Here is a 12090-nt window from a genome sequence, read left to right as displayed (position 1 = left end):
TTTTATTCCCCTAGCAAAACAGAGAAAACCTTGATGAAAATCAGCCAGGTAAGCCCTGGCCATCTCTGATAAATCACTACAAAAGCCCATAGACATAACAACTTTGTCTCAGAGACAACAGAAACTGCTCTAAAGTCGGAAAAATCAGCATACAGGCAGTACAAGAATTTCTAGCAAACATTACTTATCAAAACAGTAAACTTGGAACAGTAATGAACCTGTCTATTTGCTGTAAAATTATACTTCTACCACAATCAGTGGCATTGGTGAGTGCATTGTGTCAGGAGCACAAAATATCTACAACAAAGCCTATAAAATAGGCCCAGTGTCAGGCACTTATTGCAATTGAACATAATGATCAGGGGAGAGCGCGGACGCAGTCCCCCACTACCACAAATTATGCAGTCGAGATTCCCACATTTGGGGAATTCGCACGGGTCAGCACAACCGAAGTGCAATGGCTGAGCCTCGCCCTGGGTGAACCACCTTCATGATCATGGTTTCTCCCCTGCCAGGTAAGTATGAGTTGGACGCATTGGAGACAGGCCCTTGTTCCTTAGACACAGTTGTTTGGCTCATGGTGCCCTCATGCATATTCACAGAATCCAAAGGCCTTCAGTATCACATCAAACCGTTTTGGTAAAGGACTTGTTGAAGTGAAGCAAACAATTCTGTGAAATGACATCTAATGACTTCATAAATGTTCTTGTCTCCAGCCCTTTTATTCCCCTAGCAAAACAGAGAAAACCTTGATGAAAATCAGCCAGGTAAGCCCTGGCCATCTCTGATAAATCACTACAAAAGCCCATAGACATAACAACTTTGTCTCAGAGACAACAGAAACTGCTCTAAAGTCGGAAAAATCAGCATACAGGCAGTACAAGAATTTCTAGCAAACATTACTTATCAAAACAGTAAACTTGGAACAGTAATGAACCTGTCTATTTGCTGTAAAATTATACTTCTACCACAATCAGTGGCATTGGTGAGTGCATTGTGTCAGGAGCACAAAATATCTACAACAAAGCCTATAAAATAGGCCCAGTGTCAGGCTCTTATTGCAATTAAGCATAATGATCAGGGGAGAGCGCGGACGCAGTCCCCCACTACCACAAATTATGCAGTCGAGATTCCCACATTTGGGGAATTCGCACGGGTCAGCACAACCGAAGTGCAATGGCTGAGCCTCGCCCTGGGTGAACCACCTTCATGATCATGGTTTCTCCCCTGCCAGGTAAGTATGAGTTGGACGCATTGGAGACAGGCCCTTGTTCCTTAGACACAGTTGTTTGGCTCATGGTGCCCTCATGCATATTCACAGAATCCAAAGGCCTTCAGTATCACATCAAACCGTTTTGGTAAAGGACTTGTTGAAGTGAAGAAAACAAATCTGTGAAATGACATCTAATGACTTTATCAATTTTCTTGTCTCCAGCCCTTTTATTCCCCTAGCAAAACATAGAAAACCTCGATGAAAATCAGCCAGGTAAGCCCTGGCCATCTCTGATAAATCACCACAAAAGCCCAAAGACATAACAACTTTGTCTCAGAGACAACAGAAACTGCTTTAAAGTCGGAAAAATCAGCATACAGGCAGTACAAGAATTTCTAGCAAACATTACCTATCAAAACAGTAAACTTGGAACAGGAGTGAACCCGTATATTTGCTGTAAAAGTATACTTCTACCACAATCAGTGGCATTAGTGAGTGCATTGTGTCGGGAGCACAAAATATCTACAACAAAAACTATAAAATAGGCCCAGTGTCAGGCTCTTATTGCGATTGAACATAATGATCAGGGGAGAGCGCGGACGCAGTCCCCCACTACCACAAATTATGCAGTCGAGATTCCCACATTTGGGGAATTCGCAGGGGTCAGCACAACCGAAGTGCAATGGCTGAGCCTCGCCCTGGGTTAACCACCTTCATGATCATGGTTTCTCCCCTGCCAGGTAAGTATGAGTTGGACGCATTGGAGACAGGCCCTTATTCCTTAGACACAGTTGTTTGGATCATGGTGCCTCCCATGCATATTCACAGAATCCAAAGGCCTTCAGTATCACATCAAACCGTTTTGGTAAAGGACTTGTTGAAGTGAAGCAAACAATTCTGTGAAATGACATCTAATGACTTTATAAATTTTCTTGTCTCCAGCCCTTTTATTCCCCTAGCAAAACAGAGAAAACCTTGATGAAAATCAGCCAGGTAAGCCCTGGCCATCTCTGATAAATCACTACAAAAGCCCATAGACATAACAACTTTGTCTCAGAGACAACAGAAACTGCTCTAAAGTCGGAAAAATCAGCATACAGGCAGTACAAGAATTTCTAGCAAACATTACTTATCAAAACAGTAAACTTGGAACAGTAATGAACCTGTCTATTTGCTGTAAAATTATACTTCTACCACAATCAGTGGCATTGGTGAGTGCATTGTGTCAGGAGCACAAAATATCTACAACAAAGCCTATAAAATAGGCCCAGTGTCAGGCACTTATTGCAATTGAACATAATGATCAGGGGAGAGCGCGGACGCAGTCCCCCACTACCACAAATTATGCAGTCGAGATTCCCACATTTGGGGAATTCGCACGGGTCAGCACAACCGAAGTGCAATGGCTGAGCCTCGCCCTGGGTGAACCACCTTCATGATCATGGTTTCTCCCCTGCCAGGTAAGTATGAGTTGGACGCATTGGAGACAGGCCCTTGTTCCTTAGACACAGTTGTTTGGCTCATGGTGCCCTCATGCATATTCACAGAATCCAAAGGCCTTCAGTATCACATCAAACCGTTTTGGTAAAGGACTTGTTGAAGTGAAGCAAACAATTCTGTGAAATGACATCTAATGACTTCATAAATGTTCTTGTCTCCAGCCCTTTTATTCCCCTAGCAAAACAGAGAAAACCTTGATGAAAATCAGCCAGGTAAGCCCTGGCCATCTCTGATAAATCACTACAAAAGCCCATAGACATAACAACTTTGTCTCAGAGACAACAGAAACTGCTCTAAAGTCGGAAAAATCAGCATACAGGCAGTACAAGAATTTCTAGCAAACATTACTTATCAAAACAGTAAACTTGGAACAGTAATGAACCTGTCTATTTGCTGTAAAATTATACTTCTACCACAATCAGTGGCATTGGTGAGTGCATTGTGTCAGGAGCACAAAATATCTACAACAAAGCCTATAAAATAGGCCCAGTGTCAGGCTCTTATTGCAATTAAGCATAATGATCAGGGGAGAGCGCGGACGCAGTCCCCCACTACCACAAATTATGCAGTCGAGATTCCCACATTTGGGGAATTCGCACGGGTCAGCACAACCGAAGTGCAATGGCTGAGCCTCGCCCTGGGTGAACCACCTTCATGATCATGGTTTCTCCCCTGCCAGGTAAGTATGAGTTGGACGCATTGGAGACAGGCCCTTGTTCCTTAGACACAGTTGTTTGGCTCATGGTGCCCTCATGCATATTCACAGAATCCAAAGGCCTTCAGTATCACATCAAACCGTTTTGGTAAAGGACTTGTTGAAGTGAAGAAAACAAATCTGTGAAATGACATCTAATGACTTTATCAATTTTCTTGTCTCCAGCCCTTTTATTCCCCTAGCAAAACATAGAAAACCTTGATGAAAATCAGCCAGGTAAGCCCTGGCCATCTCTGATAAATCACCACAAAAGCCCAAAGACATAACAACTTTGTCTCAGAGACAACAGAAACTGCTTTAAAGTCGGAAAAATCAGCATACAGGCAGTACAAGAATTTCTAGCAAACATTACCTATCAAAACAGTAAACTTGGAACAGGAGTGAACCCGTATATTTGCTGTAAAAGTATACTTCTACCACAATCAGTGGCATTAGTGAGTGCATTGTGTCGGGAGCACAAAATATCTACAACAAAAACTATAAAATAGGCCCAGTGTCAGGCTCTTATTGCGATTGAACATAATGATCAGGGGAGAGCGCGGACGCAGTCCCCCACTACCACAAATTATGCAGTCGAGATTCCCACATTTGGGGAATTCGCAGGGGTCAGCACAACCGAAGTGCAATGGCTGAGCCTCGCCCTGGGTTAACCACCTTCATGATCATGGTTTCTCCCCTGCCAGGTAAGTATGAGTTGGACGCATTGGAGACAGGCCCTTATTCCTTAGACACAGTTGTTTGGATCATGGTGCCTCCCATGCATATTCACAGAATCCAAAGGCCTTCAGTATCACATCAAACCGTTTTGGTAAAGGACTTGTTGAAGTGAAGCAAACAATTCTGTGAAATGACATCTAATGACTTTATAAATTTTCTTGTCTCCAGCCCTTTTATTCCCCTAGCAAAACAGAGAAAACCTTGATGAAAATCAGCCAGGTAAGCCCTGGCCATCTCTGATAAATCACTACAAAAGCCCATATACATAACAACTTTGTCTCAGAGACAACAGAAACTGCTCTAAAGTCGGAAAAATCAGCATACAGGCAGTACAAGAATTTCTAGCAAACATTACTTATCAAAACAGTAAACTTGGAACAGTAATGAACCTGTCTATTTGCTGTAAAATTATACTTCTACCACAATCAGTGGCATTGGTGAGTGCATTGTGTCAGGAGCACAAAATATCTACAACAAAGCCTATAAAATAGGCCCAGTGTCAGGCACTTATTGCAATTGAACATAATGATCAGGGGAGAGCGCGGACGCAGTCCCCCACTACCACAAATTATGCAGTCGAGATTCCCACATTTGGGGAATTCGCACGGGTCAGCACAACCGAAGTGCAATGGCTGAGCCTCGCCCTGGGTGAACCACCTTCATGATCATGGTTTCTCCCCTGCCAGGTAAGTATGAGTTGGACGCATTGGAGACAGGCCCTTGTTCCTTAGACACAGTTGTTTGGCTCATGGTGCCCTCATGCATATTCACAGAATCCAAAGGCCTTCAGTATCACATCAAACCGTTTTGGTAAAGGACTTGTTGAAGTGAAGCAAACAATTCTGTGAAATGACATCTAATGACTTTATAAATGTTCTTGTCTCCAGCCCTTTTATTCCCCTAGCAAAACAGAGAAAACCTTGATGAAAATCAGCCAGGTAAGCCCTGGCCATCTCTGATAAATCACTACAAAAGCCCATAGACATAACAACTTTGTCTCAGAGACAACAGAAACTGCTCTAAAGTCGGAAAAATCAGCATACAGGCAGTACAAGAATTTCTAGCAAACCTTACTTATCAAAACAGTAAACTTGGAACAGTAATGAACCTGTCTATTTGCTGTAAAATTATACTTCTACCACAATCAGTGGCATTGGTGAGTGCATTGTGTCAGGAGCACAAAATATCTACAACAAAGCCTATAAAATAGGCCCAGTGTCAGGCTCTTATTGCAATTAAGCATAATGATCAGGGGAGAGCGCGGACGCAGTCCCCCACTACCACAAATTCTGCAGTCGAGATTCCCACATTTGGGGAATTCGCACGGGTCAGCACAACCGAAGTGCAATGGCTGAGCCTCGCCCTGGGTGAACCACCTTCATGATCATGGTTTCTCCCCTGCCAGGTAAGTATGAGTTGGACGCATTGGAGACAGGCCTTTGTTCCTTAGACACAGTTGTTTGGCTCATGGTGCCCTCATGCATATTCAAAGAATCCAAAGGCCTTCAGTATCACATCAAACCGTTTTGGTAAAGGACTTGTTGAAGTGAAGAAAACAAATCTGTGAAATGACATCTAATGACTTTATCAATTTTCTTGTCTCCAGCCCTTTTATTCCCCTAGCAAAACATAGAAAACCTCGATGAAAATCAGCCAGGTAAGCCCTGGCCATCTCTGATAAATCACCACAAAAGCCCAAAGACATAACAACTTTGTCTCAGAGACAACAGAAACTGCTTTAAAGTCGGAAAAATCAGCATACAGGGTGAACAAGAATTTCTAGCAAACATTACCTATCAAAACAGTAAACTTGGAACAGGAGTGAACCCGTATATTTGCTGTAAAATTATACTTCTACCACAATCAGTGGCATTAGTGAGTGCATTGTGTCGGGAGCACAAAATATCTACAACAAAAACTATAAAATAGGCCCAGTGTCAGGCTCTTATTGCAATTGAACATAATGATCAGGGGAGAGCGCGGACGCAGTCCCCCACTACCACAAATTATGCAGTCGAGATTCCCACATTTGGGGAATTCGCAGGGGTCAGCACAACCGAAGTGCAATGGCTGAGCCTCGCCCTGGGTGAACCACCTTCATGATCATGGTTTCTCCCCTGCCAGGTAAGTATGAGTTGGACGCATTGGAGACAGGCCCTTGTTCCTTAGACACAGTTGTTTGGCTCATGGTGCCCTCATGCATATTCAAAGAATCCAAAGGCCTTCAGTATCACATCAAACCGTTTTGGTAAAGGACTTGTTGAAGTGAAGAAAACAATTCTGTGAAATGACATCTAATGACTTTATAAATTTTCTTGTCTCCAGCCCTTTTATTCCCCTAGCAAAACAGAGAAAACCTCGATGAAAATCAGCCAGGTAAGCCCTGGCCATCTCTGATAAATCACTACAAAAGCCCATAGACATAACAACTTTGTCTCAGAGACAACAGAAACTGCTCTAAAGTCGGAAAAATCAGCATACAGGCAGTACAAGAATTTCTAGCAAACATTACTTATCAAAACAGTAAACTTGGAACAGTAATGAACCTGTCTATTTGCTGTAAAATTATACTTCTACCACAATCAGTGGCATTGGTGAGTGCATTGTGTCAGGAGCACAAAATATCTACAACAAAGACTATAAAATAGGCCCAGTGTCAGGCTCTTATTGCAATTGAACATAATGATCAGGGGAGAGCGCGGACGCAGTCCCCCACTACCACAAATTATGCAGTCGAGATTCCCACATTTGGGGAATTCGCAAGGGTCAGCACAACCGAAGTGCAATGGCTGAGCCTCGCCCTGGGTTAACCACCTTCATGATCATGGTTTCTCCCCTGCCAGGTAAGTATGAGTTGGACGCATTGGAGACAGGCCCTTATTCCTTAGACACAGTTGTTTGGATCATGGTGCCTCCCATGCATATTCACAGAATCCAAAGGCCTTCAGTATCACATCAAACCGTTTTGGTAAAGGACTTGTTGAAGTGAAGCAAACAATTCTGTGAAATGACATCTAATGACTTTATACATTTTCTTGTCTCCAGCCCTTTTATTCCCCTAGCAAAACAGAGAAAACCTTGATGAAAATCAGCCAGGTAAGCCCTGGCCATCTCTGATAAATCACTACAAAAGCCCATAGACATAACAACTTTGTCTCAGAGACAACAGAAACTGCTCTAAAGTCGGAAAAATCAGCATACAGGCAGTACAAGAATTTCTAGCAAACATTACTTATCAAAACAGTAAACTTGGAACAGTAATGAACCTGTCTATTTGCTGTAAAATTATACTTCTACCACAATCAGTGGCATTGGTGAGTGCATTGTGTCAGGAGCACAAAATATCTACAACAAAGCCTATAAAATAGGCCCAGTGTCAGGCACTTATTGCAATTGAACATAATGATCAGGGGAGAGCGCGGACGCAGTCCCCCACTACCACAAATTCTGCAGTCGAGATTCCCACATTTGGGGAATTCGCACGGGTCAGCACAACCGAAGTGCAATGGCTGAGCCTCGCCCTGGGTGAACCACCTTCATGATCATGGTTTCTCCCCTGCCAGGTAAGTATGAGTTGGACGCATTGGAGACAGGCCCTTGTTCCTTAGACACAGTTGTTTGGCTCATGGTGCCCTCATGCATATTCACAGAATCCAAAGGCCTTCAGTATCACATCAAACCGTTTTGGTAAAGGACTTGTTGAAGTGAAGCAAACAATTCTGTGAAATGACATCTAATGACTTTATAAATGTTCTTGTCTCCAGCCCTTTTATTCCCCTAGCAAAACAGAGAAAACCTTGATGAAAATCAGCCAGGTAAGCCCTGGCCATCTCTGATAAATCACTACAAAAGCCCATAGACATAACAACTTTGTCTCAGAGACAACAGAAACTGCTCTAAAGTCGGAAAAATCAGCATACAGGCAGTACAAGAATTTCTAGCAAACATTACTTATCAAAACAGTAAACTTGGAACAGTAATGAACCTGTCTATTTGCTGTAAAATTATACTTCTACCACAATCAGTGGCATTGGTGAGTGCATTGTGTCAGGAGCACAAAATATCTACAACAAAGCCTATAAAATAGGCCCAGTGTCAGGCTCTTATTGCAATTAAGCATAATGATCAGGGGAGAGCGCGGACGCAGTCCCCCACTACCACAAATTCTGCAGTCGAGATTCCCACATTTGGGGAATTCGCACGGGTCAGCACAACCGAAGTGCAATGGCTGAGCCTCGCCCTGGGTGAACCACCTTCATGATCATGGTTTCTCCCCTGCCAGGTAAGTATGAGTTGGACGCATTGGAGACAGGCCCTTGTTCCTTAGACACAGTTGTTTGGCTCATGGTGCCCTCATGCATATTCAAAGAATCCAAAGGCCTTCAGTATCACATCAAACCGTTTTGGTAAAGGACTTGTTGAAGTGAAGAAAACAAATCTGTGAAATGACATCTAATGACTTTATCAATTTTCTTGTCTCCAGCCCTTTTATTCCCCTAGCAAAACATAGAAAACCTCGATGAAAATCAGCCAGGTAAGCCCTGGCCATCTCTGATAAATCACCACAAAAGCCCAAAGACATAACAACTTTGTCTCAGAGACAACAGAAACTGCTTTAAAGTCGGAAAAATCAGCATACAGGCAGTACAAGAATTTCTAGCAAACATTACCTATCAAAACAGTAAACTTGGAACAGGAGTGAACCCGTATATTTGCTGTAAAATTATACTTCTACCACAATCAGTGGCATTAGTGAGTGCATTGTGTCGGGAGCACAAAATATCTACAACAAAAACTATAAAATAGGCCCAGTGTCAGGCTCTTATTGCAATTGAACATAATGATCAGGGGAGAGCGCGGACGCAGTCCCCCACTACCACAAATTATGCAGTCGAGATTCCCACATTTGGGGAATTCGCAGGGGTCAGCACAACCGAAGTGCAATGGCTGAGCCTCGCCCTGGGTGAACCACCTTCATGATCATGGTTTCTCCCCTGCCAGGTAAGTATGAGTTGGACGCATTGGAGACAGGCCCTTGTTCCTTAGACACAGTTGTTTGGCTCATGGTGCCCTCATGCATATTCAAAGAATCCAAAGGCCTTCAGTATCACATCAAACCGTTTTGGTAAAGGACTTGTTGAAGTGAAGAAAACAATTCTGTGAAATGACATCTAATGACTTTATAAATTTTCTTGTCTCCAGCCCTTTTATTCCCCTAGCAAAACAGAGAAAACCTCGATGAAAATCAGCCAGGTAAGCCCTGGCCATCTCTGATAAATCACTACAAAAGCCCATAGACATAACAACTTTGTCTCAGAGACAACAGAAACTGCTCTAAAGTCGGAAAAATCAGCATACAGGCAGTACAAGAATTTCTAGCAAACATTACTTATCAAAACAGTAAACTTGGAACAGTAATGAACCTGTCTATTTGCTGTAAAATTATACTTCTACCACAATCAGTGGCATTGGTGAGTGCATTGTGTCAGGAGCACAAAATATCTACAACAAAGACTATAAAATAGGCCCAGTGTCAGGCTCTTATTGCAATTGAACATAATGATCAGGGGAGAGCGCGGACGCAGTCCCCCACTACCACAAATTATGCAGTCGAGATTCCCACATTTGGGGAATTCGCAAGGGTCAGCACAACCGAAGTGCAATGGCTGAGCCTCGCCCTGGGTTAACCACCTTCATGATCATGGTTTCTCCCCTGCCAGGTAAGTATGAGTTGGACGCATTGGAGACAGGCCCTTATTCCTTAGACACAGTTGTTTGGATCATGGTGCCTCCCATGCATATTCACAGAATCCAAAGGCCTTCAGTATCACATCAAACCGTTTTGGTAAAGGACTTGTTGAAGTGAAGCAAACAATTCTGTGAAATGACATCTAATGACTTTATACATTTTCTTGTCTCCAGCCCTTTTATTCCCCTAGCAAAACAGAGAAAACCTTGATGAAAATCAGCCAGGTAAGCCCTGGCCATCTCTGATAAATCACTACAAAAGCCCATAGACATAACAACTTTGTCTCAGAGACAACAGAAACTGCTCTAAAGTCGGAAAAATCAGCATACAGGCAGTACAAGAATTTCTAGCAAACATTACTTATCAAAACAGTAAACTTGGAACAGTAATGAACCTGTCTATTTGCTGTAAAATTATACTTCTACCACAATCAGTGGCATTGGTGAGTGCATTGTGTCAGGAGCACAAAATATCTACAACAAAGCCTATAAAATAGGCCCAGTGTCAGGCACTTATTGCAATTGAACATAATGATCAGGGGAGAGCGCGGACGCAGTCCCCCACTACCACAAATTCTGCAGTCGAGATTCCCACATTTGGGGAATTCGCACGGGTCAGCACAACCGAAGTGCAATGGCTGAGCCTCGCCCTGGGTGAACCACCTTCATGATCATGGTTTCTCCCCTGCCAGGTAAGTATGAGTTGGACGCATTGGAGACAGGCCCTTGTTCCTTAGACACAGTTGTTTGGCTCATGGTGCCCTCATGCATATTCACAGAATCCAAAGGCCTTCAGTATCACATCAAACCGTTTTGGTAAAGGACTTGTTGAAGTGAAGCAAACAATTCTGTGAAATGACATCTAATGACTTTATAAATGTTCTTGTCTCCAGCCCTTTTATTCCCCTAGCAAAACAGAGAAAACCTTGATGAAAATCAGCCAGGTAAGCCCTGGCCATCTCTGATAAATCACTACAAAAGCCCATAGACATAACAACTTTGTCTCAGAGACAACAGAAACTGCTCTAAAGTCGGAAAAATCAGCATACAGGCAGTACAAGAATTTCTAGCAAACATTACTTATCAAAACAGTAAACTTGGAACAGTAATGAACCTGTCTATTTGCTGTAAAATTATACTTCTACCACAATCAGTGGCATTGGTGAGTGCATTGTGTCAGGAGCACAAAATATCTACAACAAAGCCTATAAAATAGGCCCAGTGTCAGGCTCTTATTGCAATTAAGCATAATGATCAGGGGAGAGCGCGGACGCAGTCCCCCACTACCACAAATTCTGCAGTCGAGATTCCCACATTTGGGGAATTCGCACGGGTCAGCACAACCGAAGTGCAATGGCTGAGCCTCGCCCTGGGTGAACCACCTTCATGATCATGGTTTCTCCCCTGCCAGGTAAGTATGAGTTGGACGCATTGGAGACAGGCCCTTGTTCCTTAGACACAGTTGTTTGGCTCATGGTGCCCTCATGCATATTCAAAGAATCCAAAGGCCTTCAGTATCACATCAAACCGTTTTGGTAAAGGACTTGTTGAAGTGAAGAAAACAAATCTGTGAAATGACATCTAATGACTTTATCAATTTTCTTGTCTCCAGCCCTTTTATTCCCCTAGCAAAACATAGAAAACCTCGATGAAAATCAGCCAGGTAAGCCCTGGCCATCTCTGATAAATCACCACAAAAGCCCAAAGACATAACAACTTTGTCTCAGAGACAACAGAAACTGCTTTAAAGTCGGAAAAATCAGCATACAGGCAGTACAAGAATTTCTAGCAAACATTACCTATCAAAACAGTAAACTTGGAACAGGAGTGAACCCGTATATTTGCTGTAAAATTATACTTCTACCACAATCAGTGGCATTAGTGAGTGCATTGTGTCGGGAGCACAAAATATCTACAACAAAAACTATAAAATAGGCCCAGTGTCAGGCTCTTATTGCAATTGAACATAATGATCAGGGGAGAGCGCGGACGCAGTCCCCCACTACCACAAATTATGCAGTCGAGATTCCCACATTTGGGGAATTCGCAGGGGTCAGCACAACCGAAGTGCAATGGCTGAGCCTCGCCCTGGGTGAACCACCTTCATGATCATGGTTTCTCCCCTGCCAGGTAAGTATGAGTTGGACGCATTGGAGACAGGCCCTTGTTCCTTAGACACAGTTGTTTGGCTCATGGT

The 12090-nt window shown here is 43.2% G+C and overlaps 17 non-coding genes across 17 annotated transcripts; all 17 read right to left on the bottom strand.

Annotated features, from left to right (window-relative positions):
• Positions 1-359: 359 nt before the first annotated feature.
• LOC128452611 (U1 spliceosomal RNA) lies at positions 360-523 on the bottom strand. Its single transcript, XR_008341100.1, has one exon. It is a non-coding gene; the product is annotated as a U1 spliceosomal RNA (small nuclear RNA).
• Positions 524-1078: 555 nt separating this feature from the next.
• Positions 1079-1242, bottom strand: LOC128452610 (U1 spliceosomal RNA). The gene has a single exon (XR_008341099.1). It is a non-coding gene; the product is annotated as a U1 spliceosomal RNA (small nuclear RNA).
• Positions 1243-1797: 555 nt separating this feature from the next.
• LOC128452339 (U1 spliceosomal RNA) lies at positions 1798-1961 on the bottom strand. The gene has a single exon (XR_008340836.1). It is a non-coding gene; the product is annotated as a U1 spliceosomal RNA (small nuclear RNA).
• A 556-nt stretch (positions 1962-2517) lies between these two features.
• On the bottom strand, positions 2518-2681 carry LOC128452608 (U1 spliceosomal RNA). The gene has a single exon (XR_008341097.1). It is a non-coding gene; the product is annotated as a U1 spliceosomal RNA (small nuclear RNA).
• A 555-nt stretch (positions 2682-3236) lies between these two features.
• On the bottom strand, positions 3237-3400 carry LOC128452607 (U1 spliceosomal RNA). Its single transcript, XR_008341096.1, has one exon. It is a non-coding gene; the product is annotated as a U1 spliceosomal RNA (small nuclear RNA).
• Positions 3401-3955: 555 nt separating this feature from the next.
• LOC128452327 (U1 spliceosomal RNA) lies at positions 3956-4119 on the bottom strand. The gene has a single exon (XR_008340825.1). It is a non-coding gene; the product is annotated as a U1 spliceosomal RNA (small nuclear RNA).
• A 556-nt stretch (positions 4120-4675) lies between these two features.
• LOC128452606 (U1 spliceosomal RNA) lies at positions 4676-4839 on the bottom strand. Its single transcript, XR_008341095.1, has one exon. It is a non-coding gene; the product is annotated as a U1 spliceosomal RNA (small nuclear RNA).
• Positions 4840-5394: 555 nt separating this feature from the next.
• On the bottom strand, positions 5395-5558 carry LOC128452695 (U1 spliceosomal RNA). The gene has a single exon (XR_008341183.1). It is a non-coding gene; the product is annotated as a U1 spliceosomal RNA (small nuclear RNA).
• Positions 5559-6113: 555 nt separating this feature from the next.
• On the bottom strand, positions 6114-6277 carry LOC128451996 (U1 spliceosomal RNA). The gene has a single exon (XR_008340507.1). It is a non-coding gene; the product is annotated as a U1 spliceosomal RNA (small nuclear RNA).
• Positions 6278-6832: 555 nt separating this feature from the next.
• Positions 6833-6996, bottom strand: LOC128452577 (U1 spliceosomal RNA). Its single transcript, XR_008341067.1, has one exon. It is a non-coding gene; the product is annotated as a U1 spliceosomal RNA (small nuclear RNA).
• Positions 6997-7552: 556 nt separating this feature from the next.
• LOC128452694 (U1 spliceosomal RNA) lies at positions 7553-7716 on the bottom strand. The gene has a single exon (XR_008341182.1). It is a non-coding gene; the product is annotated as a U1 spliceosomal RNA (small nuclear RNA).
• A 555-nt stretch (positions 7717-8271) lies between these two features.
• LOC128452692 (U1 spliceosomal RNA) lies at positions 8272-8435 on the bottom strand. The gene has a single exon (XR_008341180.1). It is a non-coding gene; the product is annotated as a U1 spliceosomal RNA (small nuclear RNA).
• A 555-nt stretch (positions 8436-8990) lies between these two features.
• Positions 8991-9154, bottom strand: LOC128451878 (U1 spliceosomal RNA). The gene has a single exon (XR_008340403.1). It is a non-coding gene; the product is annotated as a U1 spliceosomal RNA (small nuclear RNA).
• Positions 9155-9709: 555 nt separating this feature from the next.
• On the bottom strand, positions 9710-9873 carry LOC128452576 (U1 spliceosomal RNA). Its single transcript, XR_008341066.1, has one exon. It is a non-coding gene; the product is annotated as a U1 spliceosomal RNA (small nuclear RNA).
• Positions 9874-10429: 556 nt separating this feature from the next.
• LOC128452691 (U1 spliceosomal RNA) lies at positions 10430-10593 on the bottom strand. The gene has a single exon (XR_008341179.1). It is a non-coding gene; the product is annotated as a U1 spliceosomal RNA (small nuclear RNA).
• Positions 10594-11148: 555 nt separating this feature from the next.
• LOC128452690 (U1 spliceosomal RNA) lies at positions 11149-11312 on the bottom strand. Its single transcript, XR_008341178.1, has one exon. It is a non-coding gene; the product is annotated as a U1 spliceosomal RNA (small nuclear RNA).
• A 555-nt stretch (positions 11313-11867) lies between these two features.
• Positions 11868-12031, bottom strand: LOC128451760 (U1 spliceosomal RNA). Its single transcript, XR_008340292.1, has one exon. It is a non-coding gene; the product is annotated as a U1 spliceosomal RNA (small nuclear RNA).
• Between the last annotated feature and the right edge of the window lie 59 nt (positions 12032-12090).

Source organism: Pleuronectes platessa, chromosome 11 (genome assembly GCF_947347685.1).
Source record: "Pleuronectes platessa chromosome 11, fPlePla1.1, whole genome shotgun sequence".
Classification (NCBI taxonomy): Eukaryota; Metazoa; Chordata; class Actinopteri; order Pleuronectiformes; family Pleuronectidae; genus Pleuronectes; species Pleuronectes platessa.
The sequence above is the reverse complement of the archived record's forward strand: the minus strand, read 5'-3'. Positions and strand labels throughout refer to the sequence as shown.